Below are 22,650 nucleotides of genomic sequence, written 5' to 3'. Positions count from 1 at the left end.
GCTGTCATACAGATGTAAAGTGCCAGAGGAAACATGGACCTGTAATAGTGAAGCTGCATCCAAACATTTTAGTAGGACACATGAAATAGAAATAGATGCACTGTGGCTGACACATTTAAGACTGTTGATGTTTGTATGTTTTTTTTCTTGGGTATATGTGATTTCCCAAAATATGAGCCTTCTTATGGACATGTTCAAAATAAGTTGCTTTTTGTAAAGGACTCAGCTCATAGACTACACTGTTCGTCTTGTGTCTCCATATTTAAATGGATTTTTATGTTTCTTTCACTGAATTAAAGATTACCTCCTGATGTGACAGTACAGAAGGGAGACTCTCTAAAGGTGTAGTTCTCCTTACAGTCAAAAGATGGTAGTACAATTTCTGTTCCGAGCGGCAGAGCAACAGAGCAGGAACTATACATCCATTGTTTGCATTTATAGGAAGGCAACAAAAGAAGGGTGAATCCATAAATGTGATCACAACAACCACTTGTATGTCAGGCAGTGGTTATGATTATGACCTTCTCTGGTAGTCAGTAATTCTGGATGTGGCCATGATGGCCAGGTTTATTTGGTTCTAGCACAGCTAGGCAGCAAGTTTAATTAGGCTTAGCTATTGACTAGTATAATGTTAATCTCAAAGTATTTTTATAGCGAGATACAAATAGTTCATAGCAAGAAACTGGTGCTTCTGTGGAAAATAGCACCAGTTTCCATAATCTAAAAAGGAGAGAAGTCACTATGCACTAACTGCCCAGAGATTTAAGACAGGCTTTCCCTAAGAAATATAGGCTCTTCCCATCACGTTTTACTTTCTAGGCACACAAAGCAAATAAGGTGCTGATGCTAAAGAAAAGGAGCTATTTATCTGCTTTTTCAGCAATGGAATTTCAATCCCATTTGGTCTGTAATCAATCCTGTTAGAGCAGTTGTTTGCTTGGGCATGCTGTTAATTATAGCAGAACCTGGAAAGCTTATTTTACACAAGGGATACATGATCTTCAGCAAAGTAAAAACGTTTAGGATATAATATTCCTAACCCAAAATATTTCGATGTGAATGATGCTGCACCTGAGCTGAGAAAGCAGGAACATGGCTTCTTGCAGTGTGTGCAAAGACTGTGATGGAATGTTTGTATCCTTGAATAATGTAGCAAGTACTTCTGTACACTCTGAGATACTACCATGAATTTGCTTAGAAACAAGACTAATAACTTGAGATCCTATAATAAAAATGCTCTACTTTTAGATTTGCAAGATCTGCCTCAAGAATTCCAGTTCTGTACTGCAGTGCCTGTAAAAATTATGCTTAGTCCTAACAGGTTACACCTAGGCACCAAAATTAGGCACCTGTGGAGTCAATGAAGAGCCTTCAGGCTCAACAAAGAAGTAGCCAAAAGAAAATGAGCACAGGACTTTGTCCAAATTTTCTTGCTTTCTGGAACCAAGGTGCAGTTGAAAGCTACTTTGATGACTTTTTAGTACCAAGGCTTCCCTTACAGATGACATCTACTGCAGCAGGACTCTATTTGGACAAGGTCAAGCAAGTGGTATTTTCAATTCTGTGGATTCAGGTTGAAGGGTACAATGAGACATATTGCCAAAAAAACTGTGCAGGTCAAAGCAGAAGCCTGTTTCTGGGGTTGATGCGAGAGCATTATGCTGCAAAATGAAGGGTTTGTTTTCTATTCCCTGATTACAGGCTCAGCCTGGGAACAGGAGGAAGTTTGCAATTCCTGGAGTCAAAAGTTAAGTTCCAGGCACTGGGATTATCTGATTTTGTATGGAGCAGACTCACACCTTTGATTCCTTCCCATACAAGCCATCACTTGTAGAAATCAGGAAACTCTGTATATGGGGAAGGACTTCTGCAAAATCTGAAGGAGAGAAGAGATGCTGCTAGCATACATCATTGCAGCTGTGTCCTCCCTCTTCCAGCAATCTTCGTCTTAAATCACAGTGATTTCTGCAGCATTCTAGTTGTCTGTGGGAATTTGTTTTTTCAGGCATGGTATAGTATGTGGTTCCTAAATTATAAGTAATCCACTCAACTGATTTGGACTGGAGTGCTGGAAAAGATTGCTAACAAGTGTTTTGAATGAGTGCTTTCATAATTTCCATTCCACTTGGAACCTTCACAAGCCCAGAAAATTGCTCAATTCATTCTAAATTGGAGGTAAAGCCATAAAGAGGTCTAACTAGCTGGATGTGTTGGTCACATTGGAATAGAATTCTCCTGGTGGATAATTTTGGTTTGTGTGTTTTAACTTGTTTCCTTGTATTTAACAAACATAAAGACATTCCAAGTAAGTAGGGCTGTTTGTGGAAAGTTCCCTCTGGATGTCCCTGGAGTGTGGAGGCATCCATTTCAGTTCAGAACTTCTAGGGCACAAATGATATCTCAGGAGGTGACAGAATGTCTCTGCATTGACTTGATGAAGCAGGAGAACTAAAGGTAATTATTTCTTACTCTTTTTTGAGCTTCCTTAGCTAAAAGGGCTAAATGAAAAAGTTCTGAATGCTGGTTATGGTGATGGTGTTGAGGTATTAAAATGCAGGAAGGAAAAGGAAGATGGATGAGGCAAGGACCAAGTTGTGACACCAGCTGCTCATTTGTCTCCCAAATAACACTACATTTGGCTTCCCTTTTACAGAGACATCTTCCCATTTGTATACCAGTGCCTCAGTTCCACCTGCTCTTACCTGCTATCCTGTAGTAATTGTAAACCAGAAAAATTTGTATCATAATAGAGGCAGGGTAGACCCCTGCAAACAGGACACTGTGTTCAAGAGGCTTTTGCTAGATTTAACATCATTAAAATGTGTCCAGTTGTTGCTGAAATCACTAATAGCTGTTAAAGGCAGAACCTGCAGCACAGATCTTCCATGTGACACTAAATCCAGGAGATAGCTAAGAAGCTGTGCTGTGCTTCCTGGATGCAGTGTTCACTGGGTATGAGCCAATTCAACAGCACCTTTTTCCTCTTCCAAATCTGTGACAATAGATACAGTCCAGACCTCAGTGAGAAATACGGAAACTTAGGTAAGTTTCTTTCTACTCTGTGCATTTTGCATCTACAAATCAGATCAAGACTGCTGGCTAACATTCTTCTTTTGAAGTTGTGGGGATTTATTGATTGATTATCTTTTTTGGTTGGTTTTTAATTTCAATTTAAAAGCATTTGGTTTCATAAGCATTTTATTTGTGTCTGAATAAATGTTAAGTGTCAACATTTCAGGTAGGATCAGTTTTATTTCCTTTGCTGATGTAAGAGAAAATCTGGAAGCATTTGGAGTATTCTGGGTTGAAAAGGGAAATGGTATCATGCAGTCTTTGTCATTAGAAACTTACAGATCCAGCAACTTGTAGAGCAAGGAAAACCATCAGGTTACAGTAGATAGTAGAATTAGAAAGGTGTTTTACATCCAAGACAACCTTGCCACAGACACAGACAACTGAGAGAGTTCTTGTCATTCTGATGTGATAATCCTTGACCCAGTAAATGAGGGTCCATTCTCATATTTCTTGAAAATATAATCTTAAATGATGAATGCTCTGGACTTTCCCTAGGAAGAAGGCCAGGCATCCTGACTGGGATGAGTTCCTACACTGGCCTTTTGCAGGTCTCTTGATTATTTTTTTATTTTTTTTTTCCCTACATTGCTCATCCCTCTTAGGAATAGACAGACTTGTATTTAGCTGTTCACAAGGTTTATTTGAGGTGAAGCACCTTGTTTAGACATGGTTGTTTTGCATCTTACATTGCTGGAATATGTAATTTTACAGAGTAGTCTATGGTTCACTCTCCAGGCAGTTGAACATCATCTCTGCTTCTCACCCTAGGGAGTGACTAGTTCATTGGCCATGTCATGCAATCATGTCACAAAAACCTTGGGGACCATCAGTGTTTAATCTGCCCTTAATGAAGCCTGCCAGATCAGTTTACACTATTTGTCACTATTTTCTGGCCTGGCTGCCAGAGGCTTGGCAATGATTTCTGCTTCTAAAACGAGGAAACAAGTAGGCAGGGCTTCAATTAGGAGCATTAACTGAAATTGAAATCCATGAGAAACCCAGGCAGAAATCCACCTTTGATCTGTTTCCTGTGTGTTCTAGACTAGATGAAATCAGATTAGTTTTAATCCCCATAATGATTATTTCCTTGGCTGAACTCGGGCAAGATCTGTGAAGAGACTGAGGCCAGATGTAGGGCCTGACTACTCTCTGGGGTAGATGAGTTCAGGAGCCCTCAATCTGGAAAAGTCACAGTGGAGTGCAGCCTTGTACACAGCAGTATTGTTTATCAGGGACCATGTACAGAGCCAGATTGTGTGTTTCTGCACCGAACTCCCAGCATTTCTGGTTTCTGAGTCAGTATGCAGATCCCTGCCAGCTCAGGTGAACATGCTCCCACATTGCGTACATGGCCTTAAGTATGTGGTGGCCACTTCAAATGCTTCAGGCAGAAATGTAGGCCTTCAAAATCTGCCACATAACCCAGATGCCTGGAGATGCTAAGTAGCAGCAAGGGTTGGGCATCTCCTTATATCTAGACATGTCAGGACTGTCACAGAAGGCACTCTGTGCCTGTCTTCTCTGAAGCAGTTAGTTTGGCATTGCTCGGAGGGCACCTGTTGACCCCAGAAGAATAGCTTATGCCATCAGGGACACAGAAACCTGAGTCTACTCCTAATGAAAAGTCAGTTACTGAAGCAGAGATTGGACTTTCAAGGTTAGTGTCTTAAACAGCAACCAGACTACTGTTCTACATAGTGGTCTTTGTTGTCTTCCTCACTCCCTTCATTATTTAGTAGCATCAGGACAGCAGCTTCAGAAGGATTCCTACCTTAGAATAACCTAAAAAGACATGATTAAATAAGGGAATGTTGGTTAAACTTTCATCTGGCTGCTAGTAGATTTAAACCCCAACCTGCCATCTTTTGAGTACTGTAGTTGCCTCTTGTCTCTTCCCCAGTCAGTTTTGTGAGAAAGGGAAGTCAACTCAGGAGAATGGGTATGTATGAATTCCAGTTGGAGATGGGCATTTTTCTCAGCTCAGTTGAGGATGCCAAGGATGCATGAAGTGAGCTTAAGATCTTGGCATTTCATGGCAGCTGAGTTAGGCAGCTCTGCGCCAGTGTGCTGGCTTTTGTGGGTGTCATTCCTGTGGATTGCTTAAGCACAGAACTCTTGGCAGGGGCATCTGCAGACTGCAAGGCACCTTGTGGTTAGGAACTGACAACCCTGTCTGTGCCTCTCTGTGATTCTGTCTCTCCCTTTATTTACTGCTAAGATCTTTTTCCTCAACCAAAGCATGTCAATTGAGCTAGATAGAAAGGAGGACTTTTTGTATAGCAAATAATAACATAGAAGAAAAGAGATTGCAATATCAAAAGCAATATATGTCTGATGAGCAGTCAATACCCTGGAAATATAAGTAGCTTGTCTATGTAAAAGCCTACCATGGAGTTAAGTGAGGTGTGTCAACTAGAGATTTCTTTTGGAATAAATAATGTAATACTGTACAAAGGGTATCTTTTGACACTTTTCTCTACCCCTGAGCAAAGCCATATGTAGTATTGTGTTGCTAATATATTTTTTCATAGGCTTGATATAATGAATGGCTTGGGAAAAGATGTGGGGAACATACAATAAATACTGCTGGAATGGGTGGTTACCATTTTAAATAACCACTGGAAGTCTGCCTTTCTTAGCTGTATGCTAGGCTGTAGGGTTGCTGTCATGTTCAGTGACGTGTGCCAAACCATGTCCAGGTCGTAACAGCTCAATTACTTATTTTCCAAGTCTATTCTCTGAGAGACCATTACAGCAGATCCTGTCAAGAGAAGCTTGGACTTCTGGAGAGAGCTAAGTCCCTCCTGGAAGGAAACTTAACAGTAAGTTCACAGGTTACAGCTGCATCCCTGTGTGTCTGAGTCCTGCTGTGAACACAGATCTTTCTTTTGTTCGACTAACTGCCTTCTCAGCAGTATCTTGGCCAAGTCCCTTACAGTGTGACCAGAAATCTGGGTAACTTGGGATCCCCAGGTAGCTAAAGGCAGAGTTTGAGGAGAGAAATATAAATGCTTTGTTAACTAATGGTAATAGTGAGATGCTCAACCCTGAGGTTGGTCTCCAGACACCCTGTGTGATGCTTGAGAAAGCCACAACTGTCCATGAATTGGATACACACAGAATATTTACATAGATAAATGAGGAGGGATCCAAGTTCATGCTGCTTCCATGCTGAGCTGGCTAGAGGTTACTTAGCTCAGTCCAGAAGCTGTGTAACTATGTTGGCTTTCATTGTGCTATGCTTTTCTGTGTTGGGAGCTTTGGCACAGCTATGATAAGTAGCTTTTATGTCATTTTATGTTGGGTATGTGCACCTTTTTTTTTTTTAATAAGCTATTAACTTCATTGCTTTACATTGTTATAATCTTCATTCCTCAATTTGTCCCTGTTGCTGTCTTTGTGCAATGTACTCTCTGAAGTTCAAGGTTTTATGCAGCAAAATATCAGAACTGCATTGAGTTTAAGTGACAGCTTAGCTCTTTCTAATCTGCTTAAGGAATCTTTTCATTTTAGTGCTTTTCTTTTGAATATATTGTCTTTTCCAGGGCCACTAAACATGTGTTTCACTTGACATTGTCCAATTATTTTTTTAATTTTGGGTGTAAGATTAATTCAGAAGTGGATGTAGATGTTCTGTTGAAAATATTTTCTTTTTTTTTGTCAGTTTTGGAAGGCAAAAGATTTTAACACATTGTGGTAGTTATGTCCTGTGGATAGAACATGAGAACCATGGGGTTCAAAGGGAGGCCTGACTCCTGTGTAATGTTTGACTAAGAATGTGATATTCGATAAATCATAAAAGTTTCAGTCATGTAGGATGCAGAGTGTGTCCTGATAGTGCTGAATTTTCTCAATTGAATTTAACACTATGCACTAAATCTCTCTTGTTTTTTCTGGGTAAAAGGAGATAATGTTCAATGCTTTCACATTTTCATGTAACACTTGAGTTTTACAGACAAAAAGGTGTGTGCACAGCCTCTGACAAATTACTGCTCTGTGTGATTGTCAGAGGAGGTCTCCTGTCTAGGTCAGTTTGGATATTCGATGCAAGCTATGGAGCAATTTTGTTCTGTAACTTAAACGTCAAACTTTTCCCAGTATACGGAAACCCCTTTGGAGGATTTTGTATTAGAGAATGTCTCATCACTCATGGCACCAGCATGGTTTTTAGCTGGTGAAGCTAAAAAGAGAAACAGCATCCCAAACAACACCTCATTTCAGGCAGCATGAGTCTTATTTGTAATTATGTCTCTGCTGTGCAAAAAAGGAACATAAACATGTGGGGTTTGAAGCAATGCTTCCTGCCTGCTCTGTCCCACATGGAAAATCCCTTTGCACTGTAGAGTGTTGGAGGACCTCATGTAAGTTTGGGGGAAGTGTTCTGATGCTCTCCTTGTTCATCTTCTGAATAAGAGTAGAGAAGAAAAATCAGTCCCATGTATATTAATGCAGTTCATGCTAATAACAGTTGCTAGACTGGCAGGTCAAGAGAGATCTTGATCCACTGAGTCACAACACAGATACTGCAGACAAGTTTTGACTGAAGTTTCCCCAACAATATTTTTCAAACTGAAATCACTGATTTTGTGTAGAGGTAAACAGGCTGTTAAACTGCCTCCTTAACCATTTGACTTTTGATTTATATTTCCAGTAAAAGGGTCATCTGCAAGGGTGGCTGCAGATAGGGAGGGGGACATCTACCTACCCATTTCACAGGGGTCACAAAACATCTGTGATGTGACTACCCCTTCATGTAATTCCCAACCCAGGCAGGTCTTCAGCTGCTGACTTAGAAGGCAAAGTCCCCTCACCCTGCCCAGTCCCATTACGGGGGCCCTAACCTCCCTGTCTTGCCCGATATGGTCTGACAGATCTGCCCTCCCCACTGTAGCTGTAGGCACACTTGTTTCCCCTGTGCTGAAAGTTGTATAAACAGCAGTGTGCCTTTTCTGCCTCTGCTCCACTGCACGCTATGCCACACTGACTCATGCAGCTCCTTTGAGGAGCTTCCTCGAGTTTTAACGTAGCATGATTTCATAATGTAGAGTAAGTGATTTTGATGTTTCAGTTTTGAATGGGGTAGATGTAAGCAGAATTTGGGCTTACATCAGTAAGTGAAGTCATGGTTGCTGGAAGAATAAACACACAGAAAAAAGCCCCACTCCGTAAGATGCAGTATTGATTCCTACATTGACCCAGGATGTCAAGTAAATGCTTCCCTTCCGCCTTGCTTACCACACATGCTAAATAATAGACCTTGTTTACTGGAATTCACAAATTATTTTGTCTTTTGTGACTGATGCAATGACAGTGCCCCCTACACGCTCATTTCATTTGTAATACCATTTGTTTTTTTTATCCTGCATTTGTAATGCAGTTTTTAAATAACTATATTCCCCCCCTCTCCCTCCACCTGCTCCCCAGTCCACTCTAATTTTATAATGAGAATTTCAGTGCTGGATTATTTTAAAGGAAGAATCTAGGCCATATACATTATGTAAGGTTGCCATAGTAACATTTTCTCCGAGGGGAAAACTGACTGTCCATAGTTTCCACAGAAACCACTCCCCGCTGAGACAGGTGCCTCCGAGGGAAGTGGAGGGAATATAAATGAGAGAGAGGAAAAAGACGCGCACAGATGTCATATGATCTCTGCGGCATCCCCGCACTGTTGCAAACTCAACCGAACATTTCTGGGCTTATTTTATTTCAGTTTTCTGTTTTTTGATTGTATCACTGGCACCTTCTCTTGTCACATAAACTCTGTCCACTCTTCCCTCACATGGAACTGGTTTTGCAGCTGGAGGTACGGCAAATGCTCCACCTTGGTGGTGAACTGACCACATCAGATGCTAAAATCCAGTGCTGTAGGAACCACTGCACGTGGGAGAATTTAAATGGTAAAGGAGACTCTTCCCCCTTTTTTATTAACTTGTATTTTTCCTGAAAGAGGACAGCAAAGAGAGACAGGTATGGAATTCCTTCCATCCAGAAAGGAACCAGAGAGGAGTGATGCTCAACTGAGTTGTCAGTTAATGTTTTGTTATTTTGGGGTACAAGCTTGCACTGCTAGGAAAAATGTATTCTGAAAGATCAGGAGGTAGTAAAAAGGAATTAAGTCCTAGGATTTACTAACTGAGGAAAAAAAGGAGAAATGTCTCTATAATGTACTTTAATGTCACAGAGGCAAGTATGGATTAATGTTTCTGAAATCCTTTGCACATTTATTTCACAGATACTGTTGATTTGTTTAATTTTTTCCTTCAAGGGCAATAAACCCGTGACAGTCATTCAAGGCTTAGTGCAGCCATAACTACAGATTAACGCACTGGCTACTTCATCCTGTCATCTCTCTGCTGCTTTAAGGGGAAAGCAGGCTGACATGGTTATTAAATCTGGCAGCTGTGTTGTATGCACATGGGAAGCAAGTAGAGCACAGCATATAGAAAATGAGTAGCTTTCAGATAACAGCCTTTTTTTCACTGCTGCGAGGCTTGAAAGGCAGCCCAAAAAGCTCTTTCTCTTCTTTGTAATCACCAGTCGCTGGATCAGTGCGCAAATATCACAAATACAGTTGCAAATGTAAGTATTCTTTGCCTGCGTAGTGCTTTCAGATTGCTAATTAGGGTTTGTACCTCAGTCTTCTGCTTGAAAAAGCAGAGAGACGAAGGCTGAAAACATTCTGACAGAGAAAGCTTCTCTGCAGTATTGTTCTGCCTTTCAGTGGAAGAGCTACTGAGGGGAGAGGATGCATGAAAGCTTTCGGGAGCAAATAGTTTGCAGTTGTGTTTGCTTTTTGGGATGTATGCTTGCTGCTTTGTGAGGAGAGAAGCCAAGCAAGTGCAGGAGGGACTTCTAGAGGGGTGTTTTTCTGCTTAGATTAGATTAATATTAGAATTAGTGAGAAAGATACTTCAGCAGTGATAGGTGGCTTGTGAGCGTATGGGAGAGAAACCTGCCATGGTAGTTTTCATCTGGAATCTTCTCTTTAAAAATCCATAAATGCAGACTTGGACTTCTCATTAAGAAACTCAACAGTACCTTATTATCAGAAGCACAAATAGTCATCATAAGGGGCACCAGTAAGTCTGCATCTGACCTGATTAAGGACGATGAACATAGCATGGTGAGCAATGCATGTTTTTCACCGATCTCACTTTGTCTGTACATGAAGGTGATCTTTATCTGCTGTGTGGCTGAAGGCAGGATAGTAAGGTGGTTGGGAAGAAGCAGAGTCGAAGGTTTCTCAGTGTTGTGATACTGTAAGGAAAAGAATGGGTAATGGGTATTTGTTAGTGTTTTTTGGTCACATAGCACTGAAGGAACAGTGTATTGGCTTTTATTCTCCTTTCTAATTGAAAGCTTTTATAGTGTCATTGTCGTATTGAGTCTATAGTTAGTGAATTCTTACTGTGCTGTGAATGAAATCTGCTTATTGAAACCAGCCTGTGATCAGTACCAAGTAGAAATGTCAGATTAATTGCACAAGAAGTGCAGGCTGTAGCCAGTTTGTGTTGCCATATCGCATTTCTTTATTTACAGATCTTTTCATTTCTTAGGGACCACTGTGGTACTGTAAGCCTTTTATGAACCATGTGAAAATGTCATGATCACAGTTAACAGGTGACTGCCATTAAATGACTGCGGGGAGACTGTATATGTTGTGTGGTTTGCTACACATAGACAGCTAAAGATATTAATGGTATAACCCCCTGATAATGCTTTTATAACACAGGTCTGTTTGGTCAATCTGTTGTTTATAAGCTGCAATATTTCAGCCTTACAGATTTATATGTAGAAGTGCCTGCCTTCATTGTAGCAAGTGAAAGGTGATTTTGGAGATTCTCTTTCCTTCCTCTTGTCTCCTTTTCTCCTCATACACAGTCAGAAATTCATAGCGTCCCTGAAACTTAGCTGTGAAAATGGTCATTTTTTTGATGACAGCTGTGGAACTAAGTTTCCCAAGGCTGAGTGGCAGCCAGCCAACTGCTGAGACAAGTGGTGACCTTTCAGGATAATGTCTCTCACAAAAATGTCAAAATATTAAAATGGCAGACATCAAATGCCATGTGTGTGGGGAAGGACTGTCAGCTGGCAGGCTTTCAGCTGAAGGCAGTTAATCCACTGCTTGCCTGGATTAAACATTGAAAACCCCTGCCTAAGTCTCCAAAATGTAGAGAAATTGCTATTGCTGTAGCTTCTAGGGACACTTTTATTGGAAGGTCGCTGATCTAGGTAGTGTATAGAGACAGAAGGTCATCCGTGGCCCAGATTGCTTACAAGCTATATTAAAACAAAGCAAAAAGTTTACCACCTTTCTTGTTTTGGCATTTTATCTGAATTCAGAATACAGATGTCAGTAGTAATATGTTATAACTGAATTGGTCACCAGGATACCAGAGTTTGCCTAGGCAGACTAGACACGGGCTTGAAATTCCATGGAATTGAAATAAGAAAATAAAATACACTTACTGTGACCTTATTTTAAAACTGTCTTACTGATTCACTTGGAGTATCTCCCTTAGGCTGTTAATGTTTAGCTATTAAGTTAATGAAGTATGTTAACTGAAATTATCTCAACTGACCAAAGCATGACTATAATTACAAAATAGTTGTGGGCCACCAAATCAAGAAGACACTATTGTCAATTACTAAGTTAATAAGACTCTTGATAAAATTAATTACTAAGGCAATGATGTTAATTATTAAGTTTAATGAAGCATGTTTACCTGCAGTTATTTACAGGATCTAAATTTCAGTGTTAATTATTGACATGACACACAACCATCAGACAGTAATTGACTCATCATGGGTCATGTACTGTGATTCAAGCAGGTGAACAGCAGGGATCATAGTGTGCGATAAGAGTCTATCTGTATTTTCTATAAGCCCAATTTTTTCCCATCTCTCTGCCCATCTAACAAGTACATTTAACATCACCTTTTTGAACAGTGTGGTGTAAGGTATGTGGTATTTTTATACCCATAAACTAGGACTGAATCTGCCATCTGAAATCAGTCAAAACAACTCTACAGTTTACAAAGCCATACTGTAATAGACTATTCCATTCTGAAGGTATTTCATTTATTCACTTCATACACTCTTCAGATCATCCTTCATGAAGCAAGACTGTAGCATAGGAAAATAAGCTATAACTTAACTGAGCATTGTCACTGACAAAATTTGGAAAAAATTCACAGTTGTTCTTTCTGGAAATTTCTATTGTGCAAGCCACTATGGTTTCTAAGCTCTGATTTTATTATGAGGTCATATACCTAGTTGCATATGCAAGAATAAAAAAGCTAAAGGATCCCAGAGGCCCAAGCTGCAGTTGGAAAGACACAATGCATTGGATTTCCCAGGGTTTTTTAATTTCAGTTTGAAATTGTGCTTTGCAATAGTAATTTTTTTTTGCATTGACACTGCAACTTGTGTAACTGTGGTGACATATTTAGCACTAACAGCGGGCATTGGTGTCAACCAAAATTTAAATATATTCTGATAACATCACTGTTGTCCCTTCCATAAAGCAGTTGAAAGAATCTAAGTGAATGCAAGCTGCCAAACGTGAAGGGCTATTGTATTCATCAAATGTCTTTTTTCCCTGTTTTTTGTTTTTCCATACAGAGAACAATGAATGAAAGAGTCTGAAGGATTATTTGCATGCATGCAATCAATCATAAATCCAGCTTGATCTGGATGGATAAAGCAGTAGTTTATCAATCTGGTTAGCTAGTACTTTGAGAGGATTTTGCAGAACTCATTAGTTCAGGAATATTAAGACAGGTACCTCTTTTTTTTATGAGACAATAATATGATTCCCAAATGGGTAAGCTAGAAGGTCAAAGGCAAAATAATTTATCCTGAGGAGTGGTACGGATTATTGTTAAGAACATTCTAAAATCCTCTCCTATCATTCATGTAGTTCAAAGCATTCCTGAAAGAAATGACCTAATTTTAAAGGCAGTAAATCAGAAATAACCAAATCATCAGAGCTTGTTTGTCATTTAGAAAGATGGGTAACCTTAATTTAAAGGCTTCAGTTCTTTTGAGACCCCTTTAGATACCTAGGGAAGTATTCAAAAAAGTTAAATACTTCTTCTGTCCCCTCCTCCTCTTCAATTCAGTGGGAATTAGTTCATGCAAGGGGTCTTTTTGAGAACTGAGAGAGCCTACATACCATGAGCTACCTCTGTTGAATACATTGTAATGAACCAGCTTCCATTCATCTCTGGATGAAAATAGCTTCACTGGAATATATGCCTTTGGCTCTTTCTTGGCAGAATGCGGAGTACTTCCTCCAAGGTGGCAGGGCTAGGTTTTTGGACATACAGGACATTGACTCCTTTGACATTCTGAGTGTTGCACTACTAACATAACCTGAATCCATAGATTGTTACAGCTTTGTTGCAGTATTTGTAGTCCTCAGACTGATTTTAAATTAGCCATCAGTTAATGCTGAGGCATTAGGTAATTGCTATGTAAAAGTAAAGCAGTGAGGCTGAAAACTGATCAAAGAATTAGATCAACTAACACCCAAATTATTTTAGCATGTTTGGAGTTCCAGAACAATACAGACATTAACCTTGGGCTAAGGTGTAGCCATCCTAAAAGTGAATCTAACTCATACTGCATATTCTCATGGCAAAATTTTACCCTGAAAGCGTTTCCAACTGTCAGTGTTCCTACAGGAGTGATAGCCAGCATGCTCTTTTTCTCTATGAGATCAAGATTGTGCAATTTAAAATGAGAATGAGATTAATTTGTTCAGCTTTTTTTTAAGAGCATATTGAGAGTTAACAGAGTGAACCTGTAATATGGGTAGCTTTCTGTAGTGCTTATAATGAGTACCATGCTATGGACTTCAAAGGTGTTCTAGCAATCAATAATTATTGATGGGAAAAGTAATTATTCATTGTAATTATTAGGAGACTCATGATGGCTTCCTTTGTTTTTGACCTTGATTGTTCATGTACTGAAATAATAGTCACAGCTAATTTCTTTTTCCAGAAATGCTCATTTCTTGGTCAGCATCACAGAGTGTAGGTAAGGGAGGACTACTATGCAAAACACTTATATTTATTTCTACGGAAATATGAGTTTATCCCTTTGGGGCAACAGAAGACCACATCATTGGCTTAGGGCGATGCTTTTAAAAAATGGTTCTCTCCTTAAAATATCTTCTGAAAGGTTTTGCTTTGCTTTATTCTTGAAAATGTGAGGACAGTTAGACACAGAGGGGACCTCACCTTATTGCAAGTGCTCTGGAGAGCAGAAAGAAGAAAGCTCTTTGATACTCACTGATCCTCAGCCAGCTAGCCCTAGGAGAAATCAGAGCTGGTGTTATGTAGCCCTGATTTATGGAGAAACTGCAAAATGATTGCTTAGATCCTCCAGTCGCAGAGATCCCCACACTACTCTGACCTTGTTGTCTGGAAAGCCTTTTCCAGTAAATATGCTTCCGCTCTGACAGTGGGGAAAGTTTGGGTGTTGCCAGAGCAAGAAGTGCCACAACATTACTATGTCATCATCTGTGCTTCAGGTAATCTACCTAAATAAAGGTGTTTATAAAGGGAGCTCAAGAGAGACCTTCAACTGATTGGTTTAATCAGGTATGGCGATTAAAAGTAGGTGTAGGGCTGCCTATCAACTCACAGTGCAATTCTCTGGGTCAGTGGATTGCTGTCTCTTTACAGAATTGTCTGTCATTGTGTATGTGTACAAAGAAGTCCACAGTGGTTTGTTTATCTACTGATTCAGAGCAGATGCTGAAATAGCACAACTTCCATGACGGAGGAATTGATAAAGAGTGCAGCTGGGATGTGGATGGTACAAGAAACTCCATCATTTTCCAAAAGGCATGATGAATGGCTTAATTGTTGCCACTAACAATTGTTGGCCATTTTATTTGCTATAGACAAAGTATGATCCCACTAAGAGCCAACTTGGAGAAATACAGTGATAGGGGAGTCTTTTCCATTCACTTAGCTTCATTCACAGAACAGAGTCCACTGGCTCTGTCTGGGTAAAGCCCTTCCACTATTACTCACCTGCAAAGTACAATTCTTGGCCACTATGAGGTCTTGAGGTGGCTAACATAGCTGCAAATAGGGAAGGCACAGCCCTGACAGTGAGGAAATTGTGTTAGCACAATATGCAGTAAAAAGAGCAGTATTTCATGTGGAGGAATTTTTGCAGGACGATATGTAAAGTTGCTATCTTCTAAGAGAGCTGCCTATGGGAATACTTCATGCCAGAGAAGTTCTTCCAGTGCCCTGTGAATTTAATCTGTCCTCTTTTGTTGAACTGGATTTGATGTGTATTGCTTAATATCTTTGTCTGCTGCAAGGTTTATACTTAAGGCTACCTCTGGTGCAACCCTCTATGTAAATTTGGCTGCAGTACTGATATCTCTGGAGGACTTTACAGAGTATTTGATTTTTTTATTTTTTTTTTTATTTTATTTCTTGGAACAAATTATCTATCTAAATGGGGTTTCTTGTTTTATCTCTTCACATGTTATCACTCTTCTCTTTGTAATTGTTGATTGAGGCTTGCTACATGAGAAAGGAGAAATCAGACTTATAAACGAAGAAGAAAATACTTTTCACAAAGGAAGTATGTGTCTTGTTTGGTCTCACCTAATTTCTTCCATTCTCTTTGACCAAAAAATTTGCGCCCAAATCCAGGTGTGTGTTATTCTTGTATTCTTCTTGTTATATATAACTTGACCCATTAATTGTTTTTACAATGAGGACAAAGTCTTTCATTGGCATCAAAAACTAGCATCCCAAAGCAGGCTTTCTTCAAATATGAGTACTCTTGCAGCAAAGAAGGTGAGTGGTACCATGGGCTGCATTAGTAGAGGTATTGCCCACAGGTCGAGGGAGGTGATCCTTCCCTTCCACTCAGCAATGGTGAGGCCACAGGTGCAGTGCTGGGTCCAGTTTTGGGCTCCCCAGTATATGAGAGAGATGGGCACATTGGAGAGTCTAGCAAAGGACCATGAAAATGATGGACTGGAGGATCTCTCCTGTAAAGAAGGGCTGAGAGACCTGGGACCATTTAGCCTGGAGAAAAGAAAGCTCACAGAGAATTTCATCAATGTGTACGAATACCTGAAGGGGAGGTTGGGTAAAGAAGATGGAGCCAGACCCTTTTCAGTGATGCCCAGTGAAGGACCAGAGGTAATGCGTACAAACTGAAACACAAGAGGTGCCATCTAAATATCAGGAAACAGTTTTTAACTGTGAGAGTGACCGAGCAATTGCAGAGGTTGCCCAGAGAGGTTGTGAGGTTGTGAAATCTCTGTCCTTGGAGATACTTAAAACTTGACTAAACATGGTGCTGGGCAACTGGCTCTAGGTGGCCATGCTTCAGCAGTGGGGGATGGATAACTCCAGAGGATCCTTTCCCTCTGAACCATTCTGTGGTTCTGTGATTCTGTAATTCTGTTAATGAGTGTCAAATAATAAGACTAAATATAAGAAAAAAGAAAGGTACCTGTATCACATCAAAAATTTATCTCCCACATGGGTATACATCAGGACACAATGAAGTTAGTGTACATATCCATGTGATTTTAAGAAAGACATTTTCTGGAATAAAGCCTTTCCTTATTGTTACTGTTCAGGCTCCTACTGCAGAGTGGAGGATTGTAATGGTTCCCAAATAAAAGCACTGGAATTTTTATCCTGCAAAGCAATCTGATTTTTTGTCTTGTTCTCAACTGATTTTTGTCTTGTTCTCAACTAACTCAATGATTTTGGCTGATTTTTTTTAATGATGCAAATATCTAGCACAAAAAATATCATCCGAACCATAAGACTGTCAGCCTATTAACTGCTGAAGGCAAGGTCACTTAATGGAGACATATGAAATTACCATGTATACAGGTGGTGTTAACAAAATGCACTAAAAATGCACAATTGACACCAAAATGCATCTTTGGGCAGACCTCATGGCATTCAGTTACCTCCATATAGCAAGAAGGTTCCTAAAACCATAGCTGTAACAAGATTTCTTAGAAAAACTCTGAATGGTAATTAATTCTGTTGAGGATGGTATTAAATATCTCTGTGTGTTCTTTCCCATTTAAGAAGATAGATATACTGGAGCTTGTTGTAGAGGCTGAAATTACTGTAGGTGAGGACACAAGTGAAAGACAAAAAGACTGGTCTGTACATCTTCAGCTTCATTTTTTTGAAATGCTGCTGGGAAAATTTAACCTTTTCCCTCATTCAAAAGTTAAACAGATTTTTGAATCTCAAAATATTTCCTTTACAGAGAGCCTGTGTCCTGTTGTTCTGAATTGTACACATTACTGCTCTTGAACCTTCTGGAATATCAAGGGGTTCACATGTATTTTGTTTTAGGTATTATCATATCTAGGGATTCCAGTGGGATTGACTGTAAAATAAGCTTCCTTTCTGGCTGACCTGTGCTTTTTGCTGTTTCTAACCTCTCCTTAAAATGTCCAGGAAATACGGCTTAGAAATTACTGCATTAATCCAAGCAATTGCTTAATTTTAGCAATTATATTGTAATTATCATTGCCTCATTCTCTGAGGTCTTTTTCAGCTCCAGTCAGAAAGCAGCCAAGAGCAAACAACAATCCTTTCAAAGCCTCCTTTAAACATGGCACATTGCTGATCTTGACAAGCATGCAGAAAAGCACAAGTGAATGCACAGAAATTTTCAAGGCCTGCGTTTCATCCAGATACTGGGTACTATGCAATATTGCTTCACAACTGATTTTGTTCCTTGCATGCAAATAGAATCACAGGATGCAAGCTATAATTTAATCTATGTTGTAGGAAGCGTCAACACAGGGGCTCTGGTAGAGCACTGGGCTGCAGTCAAACATCTGTGACTGTTTTAACAGAAATCAGGGAGCCTTTGCTCAAGGAGTAAGTTGTCATATTCACTACTTTTAGAGCAATAGCAAGACTGAAAGCTGAAAGAAATGTGTTGGTTTTGTTTTGTTTTTTAAATGGCAATTAAAAGCACAAAAAGCAAACTGGGATGGAACTGATTTCATATTACTATAAAAGTATAGTGATACTGGATCCAGGTTATAGAAATTAACATTTATTTCATTCTGTCAAAGGTCTTCAGAAAACCTCTACTGATTTATATAGCAGTGGTGTTGCTTTTGTGTATACATTTTTCTTTATTTGCTTGAGATAGAATATACAGTATCCCCACACTTCTTTGCTGGCTGTGTAATATTTCAAAAGACTGCAACAAAGTTAATATTTGCAAGAAATCTATCCAGGCATTTTGTTTGCAAATAGAACTATACAATGTAGTTGATTTTAGATTCCAATTAAATACAAAATTAAATGTCATGTTTAATTCTCAGCCATGTCCCTTATCCTTCCATATTAATTACGAGTATGTTCTTATGTAGATTTTTCCCCCTTATAGTTGCTATACAAATCTCATGCAAATATTTTCTCATGGAGAATTTAAGTACATGCAGAACTCATAACAAAATACATATTTCTGAAACATTTTAGCATGCCATGAATTAATTTTCTTTTCAAATCAATGAGAGCATATTGAAAAGAACTCAGTTCTTTCGGTATGCATTAGTTTAGTAGTTTGCTTGAAGTCTGTAGACCAGACAGAAATTTGTGATAGCCTTGGTGTTTTCACTCTGCAGTGAGCCATTTGTCTATAGACTTGTTTGCTGTTCTTGCCATTATTAAGAATCTTTGCATGCTCAGTCTGCTGCTACTGTCCGTAACCATTTTTACCCAGGATCCTATATGTGTACTAGACTGAAGAATTACTTTGGGATTATTTTGATCCCAGTTCAGTTTTCTTAGGCTGCTATAAAATGGCATGACATAATTAAATCCAGACATGGGGGTGGTTGTTCTGATTACATGGCAGCTTTAGCCGTATGCTCCTTGGATCAGGGGACTTTTATATTTTAATTGGGTTCTCCTGCACGGCTGAAGTTTGTAATGTCTTTTGATATTAAGGTCTTCTTCCCTTTCCTACTGTTCAGAATATCACCATAACAGAGCTTTGCTTGAGAACTAGTGTGGCCCTGTTTTTATAGGGGAATGTGTAATCACCAGGAACCTGACATGAGAACATCTGGGATTCATCAGAATTCCCACTTACTAGCCTGTTATACAAGGATACTGAAAACTCAGACTGTTGTGTTTGCTTGTAGGCCTCTATAAGTACACATTGCCATCTTTTAAAAGCATTTGCTCTTTCAAGTGAATGATTCTGACCTCTGTTGTGCCTCTGCAGTTCCATTTCAAGTGTTTAAATCATTTAAGTGTTTCCGCATGCTGGATAACTAGCACACTTTCTCTAGGCATGCTGGGTGGAAAGGGAGTGTAGAAGTAAGCTGGGTATAGCATTTGTCTTGGTATCCCCTTCACTCGAATTCAGCAAGTAGGCAGACATAAAATGCATGGGTAATCTCATTCAAGGAGAGGTAAACTGCTGATCTGCATTGGGAGTGAGGAGGGGCAAGTCACATCTGCAGCCTGAAGCACAGACCACTCTGGCCATTATTCAGGGTAAGTGTGTGTGAAGGGAGTTAATTCTTTTTAGTTCCTGGATAAATCCATGGCTGACCTCATTGATGTGACAGTGAAATCAGCGGGAGTTCTCATATGCTTAGAAGGAAGGCACATATTAAAGTGCTTTCTTTGAACCAAGGTCACTGCGTTGCTAATCTGAGCATTTTTCCTGTGATGAGCAAATACCTCCTGGTCTCTGAGCATCCTTTGCTCTTGCTGATGCAGAGGTTTAATTCTGTGCCAAAGAAGCAAGTGGGATATTTACTGCTGAGTTCAAGATGAATAGGGTTTATAATGGGAGCATGAGGCACTGTTATCTTGCAGGCAGTCTTCTAATTAATCATATCTATTTGTTTTCCGACAGCAAGTTCTTCACAAAAGAGTTCTTTTGAATACCTCCCTTGAGTTCGTCTGTGTGAGCAGGGCCATCTCAGCAGCACAGGGAAGTGTGAGGAACTGGGGAAGCTTTTTCCTCGTGAACAAGCCCACATTGCAAAGGCCATACCTAGTAAGGGAGATAGTATCTTTTTTCATACCAATTTGACTGTTCCGGAGATACTGCTGGAAATGTTTTACTGTTATCTAGAAAAGGGCTCCTTGGAGACGAGTCATATTGTAATTTGAAATTAGGGTGGAGTGTGTGCTGTTGGTATCAGTGGCTCTTTGTGGAAGTAGCTGACACTCTGAATGTAGGTCTGCTTCAAAGCTAAAACATTCGTCCTTCTGAAATATTTTTGTGAACTCTAAAGCTAATCATAGCTGAGGGGTGTTTCAGCACTGTTTGAGAAATCCCACAAGAAGTTCATGAATCACTGAGCAGCAGTGGAATTTAAACGTTATGTAAATGTTGTGTCTAGATTCATTCACAGAATTTAATAGTGAAATGCCTGTAGTGTAGTATAGAACACCTCAAAGTAGCTTGTAGCCAGCTTGGGTATACAAACTCAGTTATGGCAGCATGGTGTCCAAGACAGGCTAATTTGCTTTGCTTCTTGACTGAGTTCTCTAGTACTTCAGCAGCACAAATACCAGACAGCTATTTTAGACCTAACTTTGATATTTCTGGCTACCCTGCTGTCACAGTGCAGTCTAGACAACCTTGAGGCTCAAGAACTCTCAGACGACCAGACTTCCAGGTGAGATGGGAAATTGAGGCCTTTAGTCTGCAAGAAGCTAAAGCCTACACCTGAATGACAAAAGAAAGGCATGTGCAAAGAGTAGTTTGTACTTGAAAGGCCTCCTGCAAGCTTTGTGGCAATTGAGGCCTGTGAACCACCTCTTACCAGGACACAGGACTCAAGGAAAAATAGGGAGAAAACTTGCAGAGATGGAATTTAAGCTTATAGGTTTACTGTGCTCTACAACCCCAAAGCTAATTTTTACCAATGGTGCATGTATTTTTGGAGGCGCCTCTCCTTTTGTTAGTGTATTTGATATGTTTGGCATGAGTGACCTTAGAGGTGGCAGGGAATACTGAACAAAACTTACCCTGCCAAAGTAGTTAACCTGTTTATTGGCTTTTGAAAGATGTATTTCTCAAGTCAATAATGAAAGTAGTAACAGTTTTTATGTCCAAAAGTTCTTCAGTGAAAGCTTCAAAGCATTGTAAAGGTATCTGCACAGTACTTCTGTGAAATAGGTAAGACATAATATTAGCACTTTACAGCAGGGTATATGAAATGAAATCACTACTCCAGATCTATCTAGAACATCAGTGATAGTCAGGATAAAATAATAGGACAGCTGTTGATGTATATCAGCTATCTAACCCTTCCTTCTTTCTTTCCATACAGCTTTTAATGCTATGTTTGTATTTTTGGTTACAGTTACAGTTTTATAATAGTCTGCTGCTTTTCCATTCCTGTAAAGTAGAGAAGCAAGTCTCTGTAGGCAGTATGGCATTATTTACACTATTAAGTTCAGGCACGTATCTCTCTTTGATCTGATCCTTGGTGTGGCATTACTGATGAGTTTGGAAGAGACATGGCAAGCCTTGAAGAGAGGCAGATTCTTCATGGGGAGCTGGCACATTGCAGGTGGGGAGTGGGATCCCAGCCATCATTCAGCAGTGCAGGAAGGAACAGTTGTAAGCCTGACCTTTTTGTGTAGAGAGCCATGAAGAGTGAGGTGCCGACAGCAGATGTTTCACTAAGCCGTGTGGAGCACAGGGATATTTCCTGTAGGCACATGTGGCCTCCAGGGTTTTTAGACACATCCCCAGAGTCTTTTCTGGCATTTGCTACACCTCATAAGGCACCACCAAAGGGTTAAATAGTCCCACAGTGTGTTACTCACTCTCTAATTAGGAAATGATCCAGAAGCTCAAAGTTCAAAATGCACATGGCCTGAGCTGGGACTTAAGCCCAAGTTCCCATTGATTGCAGCCCCCTCTGTTAGTGTGCTGTATCTGCACATGGTCTCTGCCTTGCCATTCTTGCCTTTTTTTTTTTTTCCTTTTTAAAAATTAAAATGCAACAACTCATCTACAGAGTTTCACTTCTTTTGTCACCATCCCCACTCTTTCATTGCTTGAGCTTGTGTGCTTTCTGGGAGTAACTTGTGACCCACTTTAAAATCGAAACCAGGCCAGTAAAACATGACAAAAATCTTCCTGCTCCACTCCATTCTGCAGCATCTCTGGCTACTGCTGGAGAAGCAGGAGAGGTCTCCTCCCAGCAGAGGCATAGATACAAACCGGTCAGACTGAGCCTCAGGAGGCCTGAGGTTCCTTGTTGGCTCCCAAAGGAGAAGCAGAGGACAAAATGGCATCCAGCTGGGACTGTGTTTTGAGAAGAGGAGCAGAGTGAGGCTAGGCTGAAGCCACAAAAACAGAAAGGAAAAAAAAAAACAGTTTTACCAACGAACAATAAATGTAAGAAGCCAGATGCATGGATGGCAATACATAAGGTGGCAATCAAAATATTATTGCATGGAGCCTGAAACCTAGGGAGTAGGTGAAGTTCTGGTGATTCATAACCCAAATACTTTATGGTTCTGGATGTAGAAAACTTAAATGTTACCCTTT

The 22,650-nt window shown here is 39.9% G+C and overlaps 1 protein-coding gene across 6 annotated transcripts in view; it reads left to right on the top strand.

Annotated features, from left to right (window-relative positions):
• The first annotated feature begins 8,681 nt into the window (after positions 1–8,681).
• Positions 8,682–22,650, top strand: part of TRIM2 (tripartite motif containing 2) — an 89,416-nt gene continuing 75,447 nt past the window's right edge. The window contains exon 1 of one of the 6 annotated variants that reach the window (XM_062637501.1): positions 8,682–8,881. The gene's annotated coding sequence lies outside the window, so the exon portion shown is untranslated. Of the gene's footprint in view, positions 8,882–8,901; positions 9,046–9,486; positions 9,658–9,785; positions 10,202–22,650 lie in introns of those variants that run through there. The other 5 variants (XM_062637497.1, XM_062637502.1, XM_062637506.1 and 2 more) reach the window with 5 other exon arrangements.

This window comes from Pezoporus occidentalis, unplaced genomic scaffold (assembly GCF_034315485.1).
Source record: "Pezoporus occidentalis ecotype Australia unplaced genomic scaffold, CSIRO_AGI_Poc_V1 ctg53, whole genome shotgun sequence".
Lineage (NCBI taxonomy): Eukaryota > Metazoa > Chordata > Aves > Psittaciformes > Psittacidae > Pezoporus > Pezoporus occidentalis.
This window is presented reverse-complemented; position numbering and strand designations above follow the sequence as displayed.